The sequence below is a fragment of the Anopheles coustani genome, chromosome 2 (genome assembly GCF_943734705.1).
Source record: "Anopheles coustani chromosome 2, idAnoCousDA_361_x.2, whole genome shotgun sequence".
Lineage (NCBI taxonomy): Eukaryota > Metazoa > Arthropoda > Insecta > Diptera > Culicidae > Anopheles > Anopheles coustani.
Window position 1 is genome coordinate 49,382,469 of NC_071289.1, and position 24,549 is coordinate 49,407,017.

At 40.3% G+C, this 24,549-nt stretch overlaps 2 long non-coding RNA genes across 3 annotated transcripts; one reads left to right on the top strand and one right to left on the bottom strand.

The window, feature by feature from the left end:
• Positions 1 to 6,010: 6,010 nt before the first annotated feature.
• LOC131265912 (uncharacterized) lies at positions 6,011 to 10,037 on the bottom strand. 2 transcript variants are annotated; one of them, XR_009178312.1, is made up of 6 exons: positions 9,821 to 10,037; positions 9,480 to 9,653; positions 9,061 to 9,131; positions 7,021 to 7,105; positions 6,233 to 6,946; positions 6,011 to 6,154 (listed from the first exon to the last, which is right to left on the bottom strand). It is a non-coding gene; the product is annotated as an uncharacterized LOC131265912 (long non-coding RNA). The 2 variants fall into 2 exon arrangements; XR_009178311.1 differs by lacking the exon at positions 9,061 to 9,131.
• A 10,817-nt stretch (positions 10,038 to 20,854) lies between these two features.
• On the top strand, positions 20,855 to 21,238 carry LOC131265938 (uncharacterized). The gene is made up of 3 exons (XR_009178349.1): positions 20,855 to 20,941; positions 21,013 to 21,117; positions 21,201 to 21,238. It is a non-coding gene; the product is annotated as an uncharacterized LOC131265938 (long non-coding RNA).
• The last annotated feature ends 3,311 nt before the right edge of the window (positions 21,239 to 24,549 follow it).

Genomic DNA, 24,549 nt, shown 5'->3' on the forward strand with positions numbered 1-24,549 from the left:
GGTTGGAAGGTAAAATAGTTGTTTACAATCTCTTATGACCTCCACGGGAGACAATTTTCTTGCGTACCCTTTCTCAACATAACTCTTCACAGTATCGTTGGCCCATTTCATTAATTCCGGATCTCTGCGGAGTTTATCCTCCAAATTTTCAAGCCTTTTTATGTTATAAAAAAGGCTTTCCGGAAATTGATGATTGTCGTGCTTCCATAATAAGCCGACTTCGTAATGTCCATCAACGAATTTTAACGTTTCTTTTAAAATCTCGTTTGCTCGTTTATCGTTCTCTGATTCCGGTAGTTTGGCCACATGTTTTACCCCGAAATCTTCTACCGTGAAGTAATTAGTCATTAGTTTGTTGAGTTGTTCATCTTCCTGGATTACCATTGTATATTCATCATTCTTTTTGTTAACGTCGAGTTTGCCATATATTACCCATCCTAACTTGGTTTTCATAGCAATCGGTTCACCATTTCTACCGATCCTATGTTCGTGTCCCATTAATAGTTGATTATGATCAACTCCGATCAATAATGTGGGACGAATTTCTCCGAAGTCTTTGATTGGCAGCCCTTGGAGATGTTTGTATTCTTCGGATAAGGTTTCATAATCTAGGGCTTGGCGAGGCAAACTTAAATTTTTCACGGTTCTTACGTCTTTCAATTTGTAAGATTTCTTGTAAGAACCTTGTATCTTCAAAGAAACTTCACAGCTCTCTTCATTTTCTGCTGTGAAGTCTTGCGTCCACTTTAAGCTTAGCGGAACGTTCTTTCCTTTTAAATTCAACTGTTTTGCAATTGATTCTTCTAATAAGGTCAAACATGAGCCTGTATCCAGGAATGCATATGTTTTAACTTTATGCTTGCCGTTAATGAGCGTCACCGGTAAAATTTGATAATATGTCCTTTTGGACGATATCACCGAGTGATTATTAACGGGTGCAATTTGCATCTCCGGGCGTCCATTGTTTGGCACGTGTAGCATTGGGTGATGTTTTCCGTAACATCCATTGATGTTGCATTTATTTTTGTCCTTGCAAAATTTAATAAGATGCCCCCTTGTGAGGCACTTGTAGCAAAGTCCCTTTCCCGCAACAGCCGCGTTCCTTTCAGCGGGTGTTTGTTTTTGGAAGACGGCGCATTTCGTAATATGATGCGACTGCTTACACAACAAACAGGATTTATCAACGGGCTTACGTTGCGGTGTGTTTTTTACCTGCGGTTTCGCTACTTGTAAACGTTCTTCTGGTTTAATTACCGGGTTATCGTGAACGTTCACGTCTCCCTTTTGCACGGTGTGAAACTTCTTGTAAATACGTTGAGTTTCAGCAATTGGCTTTAGCCAGTTCATAAAGCCTTCAAGTGAGAAAATATTCGCCCCAGCGTTAGCTGCTAAGGTAACCCTAATATATTCCGCTCTCTTCATCTGAAGGTCGTTAGGTAACTTTGTAATCAGTTCCCTTACTAGGCGATGATCGCTTAGATACTCTGGTTTGCCCATCAAGTGAATGTTTCTAATTAAATTTCCCACTGCTACATTCATTTCCGCTACAATATTACGGGAATCCTTTTTTAGTTTTTGAACGTCAGCAAGGAATTCCATGTAAATTGTTTCCGGATCTCCGAAGTTCGTTTCCAGTACGCTGATAATTTCCGGTACATTGTGGAAATCGAGCATTAATTGGTAGACACATCTTTGAGCTGCTCCGTATAAAGCTTGATTCAATCTATTCAAGTTTTCCAAATCGGAGAAGGCTCCTTCCCTAGTTGTGTCATCAAAGGTACGCTTGAAGACTGGCCATTCCTTCGGGTTACCACCGAATTTAGGTAATTGTGCCAATGATTGTCTTCGTAGCATGGCCTCCATCGGTTCTATTGGTTGGGCTATTATTGGTTGGGCTATTATCGGTTGAGCCACAACCCTATCCCTGACCACGGCAGGCCCTTCAATCTTAATATTTCCCTTGGATGATTCTCCTGATGAGTCTCCCTTGGACGACTCTTCATTGAACGAATCTTCTTTGGGTGAACCTTCCTTGGGCGAACCTCCCTTAGAGGATTCTCCCTTGGATGACTCTCCCTGGGGCAATTCCCCTTTGGAAGAGCCTCCATCTTTTTCCCTTTGTTTCGTAAGGGCTTTAACGGCCGCTAGCAATTCTACGTTTTGATCCGAAAGCCTTGTCTTTTCGTATCTATTCGTAGAGCATTTCGCGCATTCCCATTTCTCTCCCTCCGCTAGTTGCCGAGTCCTTTTGACACAAGTCAAATGGAACATTCTGTCACACTCGGAACAAACTATCATTGTATTCATTTCGCTATCTGCATGTTGGCAGAGGCGACAATGGCCATTCGGGTTGATCCCGAAAGCTGTAAAAGGCATGATCGTTCTTTTACCTTTACGTTCCAGCTACAATGAATCTACCCTACGATTATTTGTTTAGGATCCCTTGTTCGTTCCCTTTGACAGTGTTGACAGAAATACCTTCACTTACCTGCCACTCAAATTCCGATGAATTTGAAGTTATCTTACTCTCTTTCGGTGCGTTCTCGTTGACCTCCTTTGCAGATCGGCCCTTGTTGTTGATCCAGTTATCAGCTTATTATTTCCGGATCGACTGCACCTTAAGTTCGTTAGCACGTTCGGTGAACGCACTTTATGACCGCTGGTACCACACTTTTGATTCGTACCGAGCGAATCGGCCTTGTAACACACTGATCACACAAGCCTCTTTTGGCAGGAAGTCCGCGCGAAGTGGCGCTTATTAGCGTCACAAATCTTTCGATTGAAAGATTTCTACGATCAAAAGTCCTTTGATCGTTCTTAGGGTACGATATCCGTAACCCTATTTGTTGATACTATCGAGTATCAACTGGCGTCTTCCAAATTATTATTTTATAATAATAAAATAATTATTTGGCATCGGTGATTATAATCACTCTGAAGAGGTTACTAGTTCGCACTCACTCTCGATATGAATTAGGAGTTATTTCCTAATTCGTAGGAGTCGAACTTTCACACTTTTGTCTGTTTAATTTCAGACACTTCAGCCGCCTTTGTTGCCAATTTGGCAATGGTGCGGTTCGATAACCGGAGATTTTTCTTCTCTTTGCGTCCGTTCGATGACGCAAACACCTGTAAGAGTTCTCTTCTGAGAATTTTACTCTTACTCACTTAACTTCACTTCACGAATTCACTTATGAGGATACCTTTTGTCCTCCTTATTTAGTGAGTGACACTTCACACGTGTTTTCACTACACTATTTGAAAGTTCTTCCAATTGGAAACCAGTAAACTTTTCACCGTTCACCGTAAGTTAAACCTTTCACTACACTTTCATAAGGTTAGTTCCATTTGGAATTCAGTGAACTTTCACTATACGGCCCTTCTAACCTACGACGGCCTTCTGGCTACGTCGTTTTGGCTAATTAAATGTTTCTTATTGAAACGGCACGTATTCATAGGCGTTTGAACGCCTCACGATTGCTATTCTCTAGGCGATAGCACGCCTTACACTTTGCTATTCTTCCGGCGATAGCACACCGTACACTTACTGTTCTTCAGGCGACAGCACACCTTTTTCGTGAATTCGATTTAGAATACAACCGTGTTGTATCCTCTCTGGAGCCACCATGTAACGAGGCGGTTATCCGACCGGGCGCGAAGGTGAACCCGACCGAGTGCGTCGTCGTCTGTCACGCGAGTATTCCCCAACGAGACACTTGGTTGTCCGATGGTTTCGGAATCAACGGGTTCCGTCCGGGCCGTGACTGGCCGACGCCGGAGAAAACCACGCTTGATGACGAAACCTTCAAGTTAAGGCAAATCGGGAACCCGGTCCGCAGCGCGACACGCCGCTGACGGAGAGGAATTCCAACGGATTTTCCTTAACCTTCTGGACGATGGAAGGGATCGAACTTGTCGAAGTTTCGAAGTTCCGTCCGAGCCGTGACTGGCCGACGTCGGAGAGAAGCCTTCGAGTTTTCTCTAAGTTCGGGAAAGGAATAGAACTTGTCTAATTTTCAAAGTTCCGTCCGAGCCGTGACTGGCCGACGTCGGAGAGAAACCTTCGAAATTTTTCTAAGTTCGATTGGGAAAGGGGACTTGTCAAATTTTGAAGTTCCGTCCGAGCCGTGACTGGCCGACGTCGGAGAGAAGCCTTCGAAAATTTTCTAAGTCTTTGGGAAACTTACGAAGATACCGGTCCGCAGCGCGACATGCCGCTAACGGAGAAGTGATCTAGCGTAAGGAGGTTGGGAGTAAGGAGCCTAGTTTCGGATTATTGGGACGTCGAAATAAAATTCCTTCGTCCTCAAGTGTCTGTTGAAAAATAACTGCTTTATTAAAAGTTTCAAGCGCTTATATACTAAAACGCTTCTTATCCTCTAATGATCGTAAGCGAGATGGAGGATCTCGTTCCAACATGCGAGAATTTTGAGCCTAGTTCGTTATCTCGCGAGTCCTGAATTTTACGGTCTTATCCTATCCTCGCTTTCGTTGCGTTCGCGTCGTTGCGTGGGTCCTAAAGGGGTACGTTCCTTGCGTCGCGATTACGCAACGCATGCGCACATGCGTCGGTCGTTGCGTAATGTTTATTCATCCCACGCATTGCCTTAGACTCTCGGTACCGACGCGTCGTGTCCTTTTCCTTTTCATGTTTATTTAGGACCACGATCGCGGTCGTTACCGAAAGTTTACATGTAAATCCGTTCTTTGCCTTTCTTGGGTGGGCTCATGGGCGCGCAACAGCGGTAATCGCCGTTTTCTTCTATTCTCGCGTGTTTCGCTTCATCCTAAACTAACAAGCGTCGCAAGTACGATCTCGTTCGTACTTGACCCAAATTCTTTTAGCGTGTAAGTTTAAGCTAATCTTTGCTCCTTTCTGGCATCATAAACTATAAAAAATATGCATCCGGTACGAATGTTCCGTTTCGTCCTGACCTTCAAAAACCGTATGGTTTTCCTTTTTCCTATCTTCCTTCGTTCGGTCGGGACGAACGAATGAAACACATCGTCCATTCGTTACAATTGTATTATGTATCAATTTGAAGTGTTTGTAATTATGCAATGATCATTAGCACTTACCTACCTTCTTCCTCTACTTACCAGTGAATAAAATATCCTTAGATCTTTTTATCAAACTTTTTAAAAAGAACACGCCAGTGCACATCGTGGGCTCGAACGTGGAAACTGAAAAATAGTCAAGAGATAACAAAAAAAAACCAATTTAAAAACTGTGTTACCAAAATTCAAGCAATCTACGTAATGCACACAAATGTAATGAAAGCATGGGGGTATTCTATGATATTCGGGGTGGTATAATGTACTGTAAAAGTTCTTGCATACGTTGCCAATGTTGGCGCCAACTTTCACTGCCAATATACAGATTCTATGGTATCGCCAGCTGTCGGAAAAAATTGCAACCAAATCTTGCTCAACCAAAAAATTTTATTTGCAACCTCGCCAATGTTTGACAATTCAATATTACCTAGTACAGAAATGGTAACCAAACCAGTATACCAAGCGCAAACAATCATTCGCATTCAAACACAACTGTTGTTGTTTATTTTTAATGTAAAAACGAGTATAGAATGAAATTTACAACAATGTTGTCGTCGACAACTTGTCGACAACTTGCGGTGGTACTTCACACATGAGCAATGCCAAGGCAAGCTATTTTGGCAGAAAAACAGAGGTTGTCAAGTATTGCTTTGGTATTATCTTGGCAGGCATTGCTCAGGTGTGCAAGAGTTTTAAGAAAAAATACAGTATAAAGCTTTCCTTAAAAACTGATAGCTCCGTGCACATTTCCAGCCAGATATCTGCTATTAATTTTCTGTAATTTAGGCTCCAATAAATTCGCACTTTTTCGTTTAACTGAATGTATTATATTTTTTATAAGAAAATTTTCAATCTAAAATCTATGAAACAATCAAGTTCAAACCAAAACCACCTAGGAAAAAATTCAAACATTTACCTTGGACTGCAGTAGTCATGTTCTTACCGTTGCACATACCGTAGCAATTATCCCTTGCCGTTAGTACACATTCACTATCCAACATCAACAACACGTCACATCACAAACCCAACCTCATCACGATGCCTAGTTATAATGCAGCATTTGATAAGTACCAATAGTACGCCATAATATTCGGTTAAACTGAAATGAGCCAAAAAGCAGAGTAATTAAAGATTCAATCGTACCTTTTCACAGGTTTCATAGAAATTATCAACTCACCACATTATTTGGAAGGAAATTTGCCGTCATTGAAAATTCAAATCAAATTATGAACATCACATTGCACATCTTCTTCTTCTTCTTCTTGGCGTAACGAACTCTTGGTCATGCCTGCCCCCGTTAAGGGCTTACGAGACTTGTTTCCCTGTTGTACGTGGATAGTCAGTCCTCTCGTACAGGGGAGGGTCCGGTCTCGGTTGGGATTCGAACCCACGCCGTCGAGGTGGTTAGCCCCGGCGCTCATGGGCCGAATTTCTAACCAGCGCTACCGCTCGGCTGTCGCGGACCCCCACACGCGGACATTGCACATATTTCTAACAAAACGAAACATTGCAACATACCAGCCAACCGCTGTTTACAATTTTTCCTTCATTGTCAATATAGCAAAGTACCGTATTTTTCAGTGTATAACGACCCCCAAAAACCATTTTTTTATGTTTATGAAAAAAATTGAAAAAATTTGTTTTCTACATTTCATCAGTTGTAACAATGTGGTACGTGTTTTAACCTCCACTCTAGAATCGAATGGAAAAGTTACTACCTGTGTATAACGACCCACTTAATCGGACTTTGATAATTTGTGAACTAAAAGCGGGTCGTTATACACAGAATAATACGGTAAGAATTTTATCGCGCCTACGGAACACCAAAGCTATTCCGTGCGAATTATTACTTGTCCCCTAAAATCTTCACATCAATCTTTTGGCATTTCTCCTAAAACGAATAACATTCAAGTTTCAATGCGAATAATTTCGGTAATCAACCTAATAATTAATCAGCTTACTCACCATTAAATTATGTATTCATCTTTTGTTCTGCCGCCAAACAATATGAATATTCTAGAACATTGTGTATTCAGTACATTTTCTGCACCTGTAAAGAAAAAATGATGAGAATTATGTAAAGCTAGACTAAACTTGTGCAGATTCTCATTAACGACCACCTAGGTCGTTCAATTGAAGTTAAAATATAGTTAGACAAAAGCTTCGACATTCTCAATTGCTTAATTGATACGGATTAAAAACAGGACTCAAGATTTATTAACGGCCAATAACAATTGACTACGATCATTGAAACATAATAATAAAGCAAAAACTCAATTCTATACACACTTTGCTTTTGCTACACCTTAGGAAAGTTTCAAAATTGTAGAACGCTGCGCATTTGTATTTTGGGCCAGCACCCTGGCGTAATACACCGTCACTGGCGCCACTTTATAAAACTCTCGCCCAAATTGAGATGTACAAGTTGGCAAACGCACACCTAGCATACAAAACCTACTTTTGAGTCAAATCAGATCGGGACAACAAAATCACCTTTCTACACTTTTTTACATAACTACACTTCGTCTTTCTACACTTTTTTACATCACTAGTAGGAGCAAGCACCCTGGCGTAATACACTATCACAAAATCTCTTCACTTTACAAAACTACGGCCGAACTTTAAAAACAATCAAATGTACAATTTAACTAACGCCTCGCCTGCCTAACGTGCAAAACCACATCATTCATCTCTAAAAACGTGCAAAACCCACTTCAGTCATTGTATCAGACCGGAACTAGAAATGTATTGCTACCGTTTTCTATACTTTGACATTTGGTAAACGAGCCAAACATACCAAATGATTTTTCAAGCAAAATTATGTCGACTCGCCATTGCCAGTGAAACATTTCCTGCGATGTTTTCCCAAATGCAAAACGGCCGTTTGCTTTACTAGAAAATCATATTTTAAAATGTACCCAATCTTTATCAAAAATCATTTTTATATATCCCGAAACAAACCTCGGCAAATGAATATCATTCCACCACCGTGATTTTATTCGATAGATTATGTGAAATTTATTAAGGCAACACGAAAACGTAGAAAGTTATATAAATTTAATCTGAAATCCATGCCATGGGTTTTTTAAACTCCGCCCCGGAATGTGGCAAAACAATAGACACAGTAAGTGCATAACTTTTATCAGTAAACGATACTAACAAATATGAATAAAAAAACTAATGAGTGTATGTAAGGATTTTCTTCCCTGAGTATCCGAAGTATCTAGACATCCGAAGCGGCATCTACATTCAGTAGTATATTTGTTTTAATTGTTTAACAAATAATTTGCTATATGCATTTGGTTGGTGCTTATTCCTATGGTTACTTGACTGGCGCGTGCACTACTTGCCGGAAAATTTGACAAATTTGTAAAGGTTTGTGACGAGAGCAAGATTCGGGAATCACTGGTTCTAATACGTTCCTCTCTCCTTATAAAATTGTGCAAATAAATCGTAGCCATGACAATGTTTTTGCATTTTCCTCCTTTTCCTCTATCGGTTTACTAAGTACGCGGAACCTTCCACTAAGCATTCCAAATGCCATTTCTACAGTTCAAAAGTTACATAAGTTCAAAAATACATAAGAATATCTTTAAAGCATACAAAAATAATAAAGTTTAATGTTCTTGAAGTTCTACAAAGTATCACAACCACATTCACTTTGTTTATTCCCAAGTTTTCGGCTAGGGACAAACTGAAATGCGATAGAGGCAAAATCAGATGAGTTAGAGACAAAATAAGATGAGTTAAAGGCAACAGTCGATGAGCTATTTCAATACCACATGCTTTAGAGACAACAGTTGATGAGCTATTTCAATCATCGGTGGGTTAGAGCTGAACAAAGGTGGCAAACTCTGTATCTATGTCTCACCAGCTGATCTTTAACAATCACAGAAACGCTCGTGTCTGAATAAATTATGAAGTTGATATAAATGTTAGAAACGTTAGCGAATTATCTTTAAGTACAACTTTTAAAATCTAACAAGCGAAACAATGAACACTCACCACAATTTAGAAAGTTCTCACTCGTCTTCGTGGACGCTATTGATCACAATCACAAACTTCACGAGTATATACTAAAATGGCAAAATGGATACAAAAACAAATCAGAAAAAACCCAATACAGGATTCACGCATACATGTGAAATGGTTAATAATAAATTTTTCAATTACGTAATGTTGTATCATTTCTGCATAGATCGAAAATTCGATTTCAAGAATCTTGATTGACCTAAAACATGAATAATTACATACTGTTTAGCAAACGATCTTCAACATCATGTAGCAATTTCTTTTGTCAACACCATTCGCTATTAACAACGGTAATTGAAGTGATTGAAATATCGATCAAACCATCCACATTAATACAACTCTACAAAACTTATTAATCATCACGTTACAGCAGGATTAGTAACAATACGTACCACCGCACGAATGATTTCGTTAACGTTGCTCCTCACTTTCCATTATGTAATTAAATTTCAACGCCATGCCAGAATACAGGTTCTCGTACTAATCGTTGTATTACCGACCGTTGATTCCGTTGTTTTTTGCACTGAAAATGTCGCTTCTTCTTAAAATGTGCGCTCCAAACCTCACTGCGATACGAAGGGAAAGAAAAACAAAGTTGAGAATAATAATCACAATATAGCAAAAACTTTTATTGGAAAAAGCTATTTCGCCACGTTCTTTCGTTTTTATTGTTACTTCAAACTGAACAAGTGATCTTTACCCAATGCACACACACACATAAACTTGCTCTTACCATTGCCTGCCCTTCTATCGACGTGCCGGAATTCACTACTTTCTTTAACCGACTTTTTAGTCACATCACTTATTTCACATCATAAAATAACAATCAGTTCGTCAACGGAAAACAAATAGAGATCAAACATCAAGGATTGCTGGGAAAGGAAACTGTAATCGAAGAACTGCATCTTTCATCAGCACGAAAGTAGACCCCATGGTCTGAACCGGAAACGTAACACATGACAGCTCGCAAGGCTATTTTGGCTTGTTTTCTGACACATATCTGACAAATGAAATTATTGATATGCAGTTGTACAGCTCTGTACTAAACAAAACAAAATTAAACCGTTAGCAGTTTTTACAATTGACAGAAAAAAAAAGTTAACCTTCAGGTCTACGAGCAAAAATACCTACGTTAACATATGACCACCTAGCCTGGTAAACCACTGGTGATAGCTTTATACAAGGTCATACGTTTGCGTTTTTCATCCATTAACCTGTGGTCACAGCTTTGCGCAAGCGCATGCGGTTGCGTTTTTTCCCATGGGAGAAATGGGGGCTGTCACCGCAGACGCAAGACCTTGCGGTTTCTGTACTAAAAACTCAAACGAGTTTGATTCTTTCCGCAGACTTTTGCGTTTTTATATGTCAACAGTAAATATTGTTCCTAGTAGACTTTAATGAGATTGTATGTTCATATAACCCCGCGTCCACACGGCATAGTAGCGTAGCGATTTTGACACTCCGTCGTAGTGTAAATGTTGGTCGAGAGGCCTTAGCCACGGCCATAAAAAATAGTTGACACTACGACGGAGTGTCAAAATCGCTACGCTACGATGCCGTGTGGACGCGGCCTAAGTGGTATATTGAAACATTTGAGGGTATTATGATTGGGAGCGCGGAAACGATAAACTTCTCGACGCTGGCCCATACAAAAGGTAAACAACACATTGAAAAAAGCGAAAAAATGGCTGGGCGTCTCGACGATCCAAAACGACGCCACCTGCGTGTCGAGACGATGCGCGGATACGAAACGACGCGCGTCGTTATCGTCGAGCAGTTTCAAGCACCTCCTGGTCGATGGATCTCTATAGACCGTATGTGTCCGAAGCATAAGTGGGTTTTATAGATCTTGGTATTTACCAAGAACATGATAATTCAGGATGCACTTTTCATATCAACGTTGTGTTTTGACAAGTCACTTTGATTTATTTAGCCATTTAGCCATAGTATAAAACACACCAATAACTCGATCGTTTTGAAAATTGATTAAAAATCAAAGTGCTCGAAACTTGTTAAAAACTATATATTTATATACCTTGAAATACTTGTATAAATACCCAGGTTGCTATTCGAGCAAATATGCGGAAACTTTCGAGCAATAACGCGGAACTGGATCATAATACCCTCAATTATATTTCAGTTTCAGTTCGGTAGTGCATCAGAGCGGATGTTAGCAGTGCATAAGTTTCCTGAAAGGGTTAGCGGAAAAGTAAGGTTACGGCACGACCGCGTGGTGACGCCGAGCTGGAGCTCAGGTCAGACAAATCCTAGCTGCCGCACATCTCGTTCTGTTTGAGTCAATCAAGCGGACCACGAGTTCTTGTGTCCTGACAACGGAAGGAATTATCCCTCCCGTGGCCGGCGGGTGGACATATGGCTATTATTAGCCGGTCCTAAAGGACGAGCCCCTTCATAGGAGTTCGGACAGAGTTGGTACGCCTCTGATTACGTGTAAGGGAACAAATTGTTCGACTTAGCGTAGGAGGATATACCCCGACTCGCATATCGAAAGAAGAAGAAGAAGAAGAAACATTATATTTGACAGATCAAAAACGCAACCGCATGTGGTTGCGCAAAGCTGTGACCACAGGTTTAACCAGGTTTAACCAGGCGGCAGATTTCCTATGCAATCTAGGTGCAACCCGAATTCCGAAAAGATGTGTAAAACAATTCTGTTTACACTTGCGGGACACCTCAAAAGAGAACGCTTTTGACAACTTGACTGTGCGTTTATAACACCTATTTCTGATTATACGTGCAAAAAACGTATACCCATTCGTAGTAGATTATATGAGCTGAGTTCAAGATATCGTTTCTTTCCCATAATAATTATTTTCATGTAGGAAAATATTTTTGTTTGTTTTATTATTATCGTTTATCGATATTAATAATAGATACATATCGTCCGGTTCGGAAGACGATCAGGCGAAACATCCAGAAATCGTCCGATCAAACAGCGACCACTGATCGTAGCAGGCTCCACCCCTGGTCACAGCTATGCGCAACCGCATGCGGTTGCGTTTTTTCCCATGGGAGAGATAGGAGCAGTCATGGGCTGTCACCGCAGACGCAAAACCTTGCGGTTTCTGTACTAAAAAATCAAACGAGTTTGATTCTTGCCTCAGACTCTTGCGCTTTGATATGTCAACAGTAAATATTGTTCCTAGTAGACTTTAATGAGATTGTATGCTCATATAAGTGGTATATTCAAACATTAAAGTATTAGTTTTGGCAAAAATCTGTGCTTGTTTGACAGATCAAAAACGCAACCGCATGCGGTTGCGGAAAGCTGTGACTGTTGAACTTTGAACGAAATACACCAGCGTGTTATTATGGCTGATACACAAACGACTTTTTTTTTTTTTTTTTTTTTTTTTTTTTTATTTAAGAGATTTTGCGCCTTAACGGCGACATTCATCTCTATCTTAAATTAAAGTTACATATTAGGGAAATGTTTGGAATCATGGGATAGTTTAAGGAAAGGAATGGGTGGGGAGGGACACAAACGACTGACACTGAGCCGAGCGTTCGCCGTGCTTTTATTCAGATGGTCAAAGTTCATACATATAGAGGTGCACCCTTGTCACCATCGCGGTTTGACATTTCTCCTGTCATTTGACGCTTCTATGAACAGCCCAAGAAGAAAAATATCTCTAGTTCGAGTTGTCAAATGCATTTACATTGTATGGTTCGAGTTCAACTTACATGCAATCTAATGGAAGACGTCAGTTTGAAATATTTTCGTCAATCCGGTTTCAAATCGAAACACCAAAGCATAGTCTATCATCTCTTTCTATTTCTCATTCTCGACTGTTCTATCTTGAGCTAGGTCTAACAAATGGCGGAAACTTTGAATAGTGGACTGTTGTGAACAAGTGCTTTGCTTCTTTCGACGACTCGAAATTTTATATTTGTTTACTGCATCAAATTAAGAAATCATGATGCCTTAATATTTTCGTCGTTTGAAACAAACCGGAGCATTGTACCGGTTAGTAAATCGACGTGAAGGCAAATAAGATGTGTTGAAAACGAAGCAGCTTCCGTATACGAAGGGCCACAAATGATAGGTAAGCCAAAGATTTAGCTGAATCTCAAATATATGATAATATGAAAGCGCAATTTGTTCATGAACTTTTTTGTTACATGTTTCAGTCCCTGAAGAAATATGCGAAGCTACAGAGAGTAAACTGATTTGTATAGCTACTGGTCATGACGAAAACAAATGTACATTTATCCCATTACTCCATACACTTGTAAATTGAATGCAACAGATTAAGAAAAATAAAGTCAACCAGATACTTATAATATAATGGTTTAATTATTAGCGAAAGTGAATTATTGGAGACTTCTTATAACATATCTTAATTTCAAAGCAAACTTTTACGATTACGACACGATGATTTTCTTATGTCCTTCATATGAACCCTCTTACTAGCATAACGTAATTTTTTAGGAAGAATTTGTTACATATTCTTTTTGAATCGCTACTAGTTCTAATTCTATTATGTTTTTAAAAACTCTTAGTTCTATTTTGTTGGGTCCTGTTTTTGTTAATCCAGTCCAACTTACTAAAGGGAGAAACTCTCTATCAAAAATTAAATCTATAGTCTCGTGTATTCTGTTGACTCTATCCGTTGTAGTTAAATTAGCTTCTAACCATTCGATCACTTTGTTGAGGTAATTTTCATTTTCTAGTAATTTTTCTCTTTCATGCAGATCTTCGGAAGACTTAATTATTTTAAAATCGAAGTTTGGTCGCCGTTGTATCCCTGCACCCGGTTTCACCATATCTACTAGAAGCTTTATTTGTGTTTCCTGGCGTTTTTGAGTCCGCTGAATGTCACGGATTACTATTGCAAAACCGTCAAATGCTGTTAAAATTTTATCTATTTTAGCTTCCAGTCGATCCAATGGGCCATTTTCTTCTTTGTGCTCATAAGTTTCTGAAATAGTTAACCAACAGTTCAGTCTACAATATCATACAAATATTCTCAATGTTTTACCATTTTTTCGATGAGCGGTGTTGGAAGTCGATACAACAGTGGTTCTTATGGTATTGTGGCTCGGTTTCCAATTGTGCTAAAAAAGTATTATATCCTTATCAAATCAACCCTGTAGAATACTTGTGTTTCAATAAAATTTAAAGATGAATTTCCACTAACCTTTCGCTATTGTACCATCCGTATAAACTACTGGACCACTTTTGTTGACCACGGTTGTAGGTTTAGGAGCAACCGGTGGTTACAGCGTAGCTGGCAAAGACGAGCCTTGAATGAAAAATTAATATAATTACTTGCACACATTCTAGTTCAATAATACTTTTAATGCTTCCAGTTACCATTTGCTGCTGGATGACCCGTGAAATTCAGTAGACGCAATTGGCTTGGCTTGATCACGAATGTAGGTTTTGATGCAACTGGTGGTTTCATCGCCGATGATGTTGAGGAACCTTAAATAAAAATTAATATAATCACTTGCACACATTCTTCTTGTATGTTGTATTTAACGCTTCGATTTACTACTTGGTTTTGAAGAATCCGAAACTGTAATTCCTTGCGATCGGCATTGCTAAACGTTTACTTCAGATAAAACTCGTTTGTGGGGCAATTGATCCATGGCACAGTTTGAAACAAAAAACACAGTTTTAATGTAGCCCGTCAGCGAAGTCAGCCTAGCTACTTACGAAAACACGACGGTTCAACTGATCACAATGCAGCCTGCAGTAATGGGTTCTAATCCTGCTCCGGTAAGTACGAAACACTTTCATGTAAATAAACATTTGAGTAATAACTAACATATACCACTTACCAGTAGTAACACACACATTTGTAAATCACAGCACATCTGATAATAACCGACGGTAACATACGATGGAAAAAAGTGCGTAGTTGGAGCTGGCAATTCTTTTTTTTTTCATGCAGTGCTGCCAGAGACGATCAAAAATTTTGACAGCGGGCAGTTCGAATAAGCGCTGCTGCTCGAGTGGGTTGTGACCATTAGTTCGAATTCAACTTAGAGGTCACAAACACCTCAAATACCCGCTAGGCGATTTCGAGTACTTTCCTCCATCAGCAACCACCCCTGACCTATACTTTGGATGTTGTGTACAAGACTCGGCGCATGCTTTCTCCCTTACACGCCCAGGCTATTTTTTGCTATCTTCCTCTTCTGTGTTATGAACGTACCGCTTCGATCCAACATGGTGTGTGAAACATGGTAGCTCGTGTCTGTACACTCGTGTGTTTCCTTGTGTTGGTACTAGAATTGCTCGACGATTCGGCGGAAATTTGACAAGTCCAAAGCGCCATTTGTAGTCAAGAGCAAGTCGGACTAACACGGTTGTGCACCAACGGCGCGGACCGAAAGTTTAAGGAGAAAAGAATCATTAAAAGACTAAAGTGATTGACGCAAAGTGCTGGGAGTTGTTCCATCATGATGGAGAGTTTTAATATCCAGCTCGCTGTTTGGAAGATCGGCTCGCACTTCGAGATGGCTGATCATTTTGCGGATGGCATGGAACTCCTTCGCGATCTCCGGTGGCCCTGGAGTGCTGGGTTCCTTTAGTGATAAAAGCAACTGTAATTTTTGTACCGTAAGTATTATTAGACTTTAATAATTAAAAGTGTGGAGTGCTGTCTTACCTTGAGTATGCGGCGGACATTTTTGTGTAAAGTGTATGAAACCTCAATCAAAAATTTGAATATTAAATAAATTTTTCATAGTTTTTCGAATTGGAGTCTGACATGTTTATTTTGCGCCACTATCCCGAAAGAAACCACGTATCACAACTACATACATAAACCTGGGCTGCTCGTTTTCACTCACACACTCTCAAATAGCACAAATTGATGCACGCACACATCCCCATTTGCTTTTTTATTCGACTGCTCGAACGTCCTCCATCGTTCTACCGCGTGCAAGCTCCCATATAAAAACGTCCTCCCTTTACCCAGGCCCGAGGCCTGATGACACAAGTGGAGGACAACTTGCATGCGACCTCGCCTAGCGGGATAGCAGGGTTTTTTCTTCTTGGGAGTACATTCATGCCAACATACATATGTCAACAGTGACCACAGGTTCCGTCGATGTACGATGTGCAGCACCACTCCGTCATGGCCAGTGAAAACACGTAGAACGCGTTGATGTTCATTTTAAACCGCTTCTTCCTCCTTGTTGAGACACTGAAATGTGTGAAAAGCGCGGACAAATCATCATCAGTAACCGAGGAGCCACAAGTGAAGCTTTTTACACCGAACGAACGTTTTTTCGCGTGGCTTGAGCTTTCCGTGTGTCACCACTGCCTCTCGCTCTAATGATAGTTCGCTAGCGCACAGAAAAAGTCGAGCGAATTTTTTGGGCATTCTTCCCCTTCCATGCACGGGTAAAAAAACAGATCAACTGTTACCGGGGGTGCAGACGACGTGTGCGCGTTCTTCGGGGCCGAAGAACGCGCAGACGACGTGCGCGTGTTAGCAAAACTCCTCCCCGAAAGAAACTCCTACAGCGAGAGTGAGCGGCACTATACTACTTTCCTTTGCAATCGTACAGGAAGCTACGTAAAATCTAAGCTGCACTCCGGATTTCAGGATGCTTACGCACACAATCTTAAAAACGCCTTACATCCCTAGATGCGCAGCTTTGGGTTTTCTTTAGTGGGTTGGCCATGAAGGAATTTTAATTATTTTGGTAGCTATTATCTCTTGTAGAGCCAATAGACCAATGAAAAACATTTTATGAAAAGGGCATTTGAAAGCGTTATCGAAAAACATAAGCGCTGTCATGAGTTCATTGCAATAAAATAAAAATCATTGGGCTTATGACATTATGGTTGCAGGACAATAGATCATGTGGTAACCGAGAGGTTGAGCCCTTCAGACAATCGTGTAACCAATCTTCTCAAATGCCCTGTTTTCATATCACTTTCAGAGGACTTTTTATGAGCCCGGAACGGCTGACCTACATTACTGGAACTACAGGATGGATCGCCACAGCTTTTCATGTATATTACGTAGGTGGTAGGGAGTACCAAAATGAATAAATTTTGAAGTTGATATAGATACACAGATAAAAGTTTTCCTTAAAATTCCAATCAAACAGGTTTTCTGATACAGGAATCGTATGATAGGTAACTGTTGATCAATATAAATGTGTTTCCCTGTTTCTATTGTTTTTTCGTTAAAGAACGGAATTTAAACGTTTATAAGGAATGTTTGTTTTGGTTATCCTAAATTGCAAGATAGCGCTATTTTTACCAGTTATATGGTTCTGTATGACCTTGCGGCTGATACAAAGTTCAGGCATTTTACTCTAGCGTTGGTCTAGTTTGGTGTGACCCATTTCGTACTCATACGAAAAGTCCTCTGAAGGTCATATCAAAGTAGGGCAGACTTGCAACTTGAGACCCACAGGAGTACGAGAGGCCATTCAATAGTTTGCATACACCGTCAGATTAGAACAGCAATCAGAAAGCTTAGCGCCCAACTAGGGGCTCTAGTATTTGGTGACAAATTAAAAGAAACAATTGTAATACTCATTCCTTTCCGGGTTCTCCAACAGTAACAGAAAATTCTGCCTGCAGCGGAAGTGAGAGTTCAGAAAACCCGAACATTTTCTTATCCTGTCGCTCTTCTGCTAGGCAATGGATAACACGAAGGTTGCCGAAACCGGCCCGAAAGGTTCCGAGCAATTCTTTTCACTACCACTGCTTTGATTTGTGTACGTACACGAAACGCCGAACTCGTTGCGTCTCCCTTTTTCATATAATCATTTTTTGTTCTTCCTTCTCTCTCGAAACTGTTTCATCGGCATTTTTCTCAGTACTTCGTGTTTTTTGCATGTGCCGAACATACATCGGAGGAAGATGGAAGAACAAAAATTATCATAGGATAAAGAGAGAAGTAACGATTTCGGCATTTCGTGTACGTACACAAATCAAAGCAGTGGTAGTGAAAAAAATTGCTCGGAACCTTTCGGGCCGGTTTCGGCAACCTTCGTGTTATCCATTGCCTACCAGAAGAGCGACAGGATAAGAAAATGTTCGGGTTTTCGGAGCTCCCATTCCTGCTGCAGGCAGTTTTTTCTGTTACTGTTGGGGGAGCCGGAAAGGAAAGAGTATTACAATTGTTTCTTATGATGTGTCGCTAAATTATGGGTCTCCTAGTGTATCCCTTCCTTAGAAAGTTCCTTAGAAAGATACTGTAGTCGGCCTTTCGTACACCAAGGGGTCTTAATTCGAAGTCCGACTTGGCAGTTGGTACGCGGTGTGTTGGAATCGCTGTGTTATAGCACCGCGGCTATTTTTTCTATATTTTGCTGCTATGAGTATATACGAGCGCCTGTTCTCGTTAGCTCTTTAAAATGTCCTATCTACAAAACGTCTGTTCTAAGGTCTGAAACAGTTTTGGACAAACATAATAAAATGACAAAAAATTTACATTTCTTGAACCCCTACGCAGTGTTGCTTATAATACTCAGAAGGGAGCATTGATCATAGAACCTCGGCTGCGCGAGTCATAATGGAACTGCAGTTGTCCGTCACTGAGAACATCGGTCAGAGGTTACCGGATCAAGCAGCTTCCTTCTAACAACAGTCGAAGCTCAGCGTGCAGCATTGCCAGGCTCGGCTTGAATTTGCTCACTTATGTGTAGCCCATTGGCGAAATGTGCTGTTCAGTGATGAACTGAAGGTATGACATATGTGAGGAAGCTCCGGAATAAGCTATATGACCCAAGATTCGAGCTACCCATCCTTCGGCACAGTTTGTATATCCTGATCTGGGACTGCTTCACGGGTTAGGGTGTAGGACCTTTACCTTTAGCTAAGCGGTTTTGACGAAATTTGATGAGATATGCACGATGCAGCCGTGCAAAGGGATATTCAGATGCTCAAAAATGAGCAATGGATGTCGTGTACAACTTGTGTCCGACATTGTAGTTCTTCATGAGAAAACAGCAACCAAAATGATTAAATTTCCTTCATGGTAAAACAATTAAAGAAAAACCAAAGATGCGCATCTAGGGATGTACGTTACTTGTAAAGTAGTATGCGTAAACATACCAAATTTACCTTGCTTCCTGTACGGTTGCAAAGGAAAGCAGTATATTGCTGCTCGTTCTCGCTGCAAGAGTTTTTTTTCGGATTTTGCCGAAGCTAATCCGCACACTTCGTCTGCGCGTTAGCCGCGCCCGAAGAACGCGCAGACGACGTGTGCACACCCCTTTATAAATATGGTATCCACCGACTGCCGCAAAAAGCTCGGGCCAAAAAAATTAGGTATACGCGTTCGTTCGCTTACGTGTGGCTCCTCGGTAAGAACTATCTGCTGTGGGTTCTTATCCTGTGGTCACAGCTTTGCGCAACCGCATGCGGTTGCGTTTTTGATCTGTCAAACGAACACAGCTTTTTGCCAAAACTAATACTTTAATGTTTGAATATACCACTTATATGAGCATACAATCTCATTAAAGTCTACTAGGAACAATATTTACTATCGACATATAAAAACGCAAGAGTCTGCGGCAAGAATTAAACTCGTTTTATTTTTTAGTACAGAAACCGCAAGGTCTTGCGTCTAGGCCCTGCGAACGGTTTTGCTCGAATCAGTTCATTTTACAGGCGAGGGGTAGGGAGAATATCCCCTCCGCAACCCTCTACGGTGGACAAGAACAAGATAGCTGCTATTTATGCTATGCCCTGGCTCTTTCTTCTTCATTGGGTCATGCATTTGTGGTTAACGCGGAATAAAAACCGGTTGATGGTGTGCGTGAAGCGGAAGGCATATGCATTGAACGCGTGTTTAGGATTCTCTTTCAATGCTTTCTGCTGTGTGCAAAAAGAGCATGCCTCAAATGTGCTATCACCTTCATTCTTATTGGACCTATGTTTGTTTGTCATGTGCTCTGAGTTTTCTATGTAATTGGCACAGCTGATTGCCCAAGAAGAAAAAACCCTGCTATTTGAGGTGTTTGTGACCTCTAAGTTGAATTCGAACTAATGGTCACAACCCACTCGAGCAGCAGCGCTTATTCGAACTGCCCGCTGTCAAAATTTTTGATCGTCTCTGGCAGCACTGTATGAAAAAAAAAAGAATTGCCAGCTCCAACTACGCACTTTTTTCCATCGTATGTTACCGTCGGTTATTATCAGATGTGCTGTGATTTACAAATGTGTGTGTTACTACTGGTAAGTGGTATATGTTAGTTATTACTCAAATGTTTATTTACATGAAAGTGTTTCGTACTTACCGGAGCAGGATTAGAACCCATTACTGCAGGCTGCATTGTGATCAGTTGAACCGTCGTGTTTTCGTAAGTAGCTAGGCTGACTTCGCTGACGGGCTACATTAAAACTGTGTTTTTTGTTTCAAACTGTGCCATGGATCAATTGCCCCACAACCCGCTAGGCAGCTCGAAATATCGTTCTCAAAACGTCCTCCGCGCGAACAAACGTCCTCCATTTTTGTATGGGGATGAAACAAAAGGAGGACGTTTTTCGAGCAATCGTCCTCCTTGTCCTCCTCACCATACAAAACTGCTCGATGTTTGTGTCATGGAGGACGTTTTTGAGGACGATTTGCTCGAAATTGCCTAGCGGGAAACGAGTTTTATCTGAAGTAAACGTTTAGCAATGCCGATCGCAAGGAATTACAGTTTCGGATTCTTCAAAACCAAGTAGTAATTCGAAGCGTTAAATACAACATACAAGAAGAATGTGTGCAAGTGATTATATTAATTTTTATTTAAGGTTCCTCAACATCATCGGCGATGAAACCACCAGTTGCACCAAAACCTACATTCGTGATCAAGCCAAGCCAATTGCGTCTACTGAATTTCACGGGTCATCCAGCAGCAAATGGTAACTGGAAGCATTAAAAGTATTATTGAACTAGAATGTGTGCAAGTAATTATATTAATTTTTCATTCAAGGCTCGTCTTTGCCAGCTACGCTGTAACCACCGGTTGCTCCTAAACCTACAACCGTGGTCAACAAAAGCGGTCCAGTAGTTTATACGGATGGTACAATAGCGAAAGGTAAGTGGAAATTCATCTTTAAATTTTATTGAAACACAAGTATTCTACAGGGTTGATTTGATAAGGATATAATAATTTTTTAGCACAATTGGAAACCGAGCCACAATACCATAAGAACCACTCTTGTATCGACTTCCAACACCGCTCATCGAAAAAATGGTAAAACATTGAGAATATTTGTATGATATTGTAGATTGAACTGTTGGTTAACTATTTCAGAAACTTATGAGCACAAAGAAGAAAATGGCCTATTGGATCGACTGGAAGCTAAAATAGATAAAATTTTAACAGCATTTGACGGTTTTGCAATAGTAATCCGTGACATTCAGCGGACTCAAAAACGCCAGGAAACACAAATAAAGCTTCTAGTAGATATGGTGAAACCGGGTGCAGGGATACAACGGCGACCAAACTTCGATTTTAAAATAATTAAGTCTTCCGAAGATCTGCATGAAAGAGAAAAATTACTAGAAAATGAAAATTACCTCAACAAAGTGATCGAATGGTTAGAAGCTAATTTAACTACAACGGATAGAGTCAACAGAATACACGAGACTATAGATTTAATTTTTGATAGAGAGTTTCTCCCTTTAGTAAGTTGGACTGTATTAACAAAAACAGGACCCAACAAAATAGAACTAAGAGTTTTTAAAAACATAATAGAATTATTTAGAAGGATCTAGGCATCTGAACTAGTAGCGATTCAAAAAGAATATGTAACAAAATTCTTCCTAAAAAATTACGTTATGCTAGTAAGAGGGTTCATATGAAGGACATAAGAAAATCATCGTGTCGTAATCGTAAAGGTTTGCTTTGAAATTAAGATATGTTATAAGAAGTCTCCAATAATTCACTTTCGCTAATAATTAAACCATTATATTATAAGTATCTGGTTGACTTTATTTTTCTTAATCTGTTGCATTCAATTTACAAGTGTATGGAGTAATGGGATAAATGTACATTTGTTTTCGTCATGACCAATAGCTATACAAATCAGTTTACTCTTTGTAGCTTCACATATTTCTTCAGGGACTGAAACATGTAACAAAAAAGTTCATGAACAAATTGCGCTTTCATATTATCATATATTTGAGATTCTGCTAAATCTTTGGCTTACCTATCATTTGTGGCCCTTCGTTTTCGGAAGCTGCTTCGTTTTCAACACATCTTATTTGCCTTCACGTCGATTTACTAACCGGTACAATGCTCCGGTTTGTTTCAAACGACGAAAATATTAAGGCATCATGATTTCTTAATTTGATGCAGTAAACAAATAGAAAATTTCGAGTCGTCGAAAGAAGCAAAGCACTTGTTCACAACAGTCCACTATTCAAAGTTTCCGCCATTTGTTAGACCTAGCTCAAGATAGAACAGTCGAGAATGAGAAATAGAAAGAGATGATAGACTATGCTTTGGTGTTTCGATTTGAAACCGGATTGACGAAAATATTTCAAACTGACGTCTTCCATTAGATTGCATGTAAGTTGAACTCGAACCATACAATGTAAATGCATTTGACAACTCGAACTAGAGATATTTTTCTTCTTGGGTGCTGAGCAATGCTCTAGCAGTTTGTAGGAGCCCCGCTACACGACCCGCAAACTCAAAAACTTTGCGGCGCAAAGAGGGGAACAACCGAAAAGTTTGCGTCAGAAACTTTTCAGCTCCGTGAGCTGAAAACTGCACCCGCGTAGTTTTTGGCAGCTAACCGCAAACTCAAATGCGCCAGAAGAAGAAGATGAAGAAGAAATAAATGTAAACATAACAAATCTCAAAAACAAAATAATCGAACATATGGTGATAAATTTACGTGTTTATTTTGCAGCTACAGTAATATTTTGTCATTTTATAGCTAGAATATCAATTATAAATTCACTATAGATCAGGGGTCGGCAAAGTCCGGCCCACCAACTGATTTTATCCAAAAGTTTCAAAAAGTTTAATGATAAAGATTAAAATATTTTATACTACCACTTTTTATGTAACTTGAAAACATCAAAATCTTCCTTCTTCATGCGAAGAAAGTTAATTATAGTTTCATTTGCTTGCTCTGCTACAGTATTGTCCAGCAAACGGTTGCCATCTTCTTGCCTACGCACAATACGCCTGTTGCGTTGTTGCAAGTTTTGGGTACTCAACTCGATGACCCGCGATAGAGTAGTTAGCCACACTTCATTCATCAACAGATTATCCATCTTTTACTTTTTGTGTGCATTGAAATAAGATCTTGTTTGCTTTGAAGGAAGATTTTTGAGTTAACTGAAAAATCAAAAACAAAAACCTCTTTTTTGAGTTTGCGGCTCGTGTAGCGTGGCTCACTGAATTGGTACCGCAAAACGCGGCTACACGAACCGCAAAGATTTTGACGTAAACTTATACGGTTTTTGAGTTTGCGGCTCGTGTAGCAGGCCGGTAGAACAAGGGGTTGAAATAATGGTGGAAGTAGTGTGAAACACCACCAACATACACCATTCGTTTCATTGACGTCGAACAGCTGTGAGCGAAAAAAAAAAAAATGGGAAAAAACGCCACCGCATGCGGTTGCGCATAGCTGTGACCAGGGGTTTACCGAGGAGCCACACGTGAAGCTTCCCAGCGACTGAGATTCGCGACCCTCTCTGCCTTAAGTCGCTTTACTGTTGTTGGGTCCGTTCTGCCCTCGATTACGCTTGTGTTGTCTGGTCTCCTCCAGGGGTTACCTCCATGAACATGCTCGAGGGCATTCAGCGGAGGTTTACGCGGATTAACAACTCCTCTTCTATTCCGTCCTATTCGAATCGGTGTCTGCTCCTGGGGTTGGAGGAGATTTGCGTGCGGCACAAGAACGCTCGGGCAAGAACGAATGACAGTAAGAGCATAATAAATAAATAAATAAAAAAAAAAAAATATTGACAAATAGAAGATTACAAATAGCAGTCAACGAACAAACTGTCATAAGGTTGGTGTCGCATGGCCTCCCTCAGTGGGAAGTCCTGTCACTCACCCTATTTAATGTGTACACCAGCCAATGCCATTCCTGCAATAATGGTGGGAATAAGATTAAGATCATACTCGGGGTCCACACTACAGCGCGACGTCCCGTCACGAAACGCGACGTCGCCTGACAGGCGGCCGAACTCCATACAAAAAAAATGTCGCACAAATCGCGCTAGTGTAGAAACAGCGAAAAACGCGACGTCACGCTAGTTCTTGTCAAATGTCAATTCGAAACGAAAACAAACCGACGCTGGACAAAACGTAAACAAACCGAAACACAAACGCGAACAAAACTAGCAATATTCTTCACGAAACATCGGATTTTTCGTTGTACTACTTATTTTTAGCATTCACAAATGAAATTCAGTTATCAAACTCCGTTTTAATTGATATTTTTACCAAAGTTTTTTCGGGTGCCGAAACGTAAACAAACTGCTCTTCAACGAGTAGGAGATG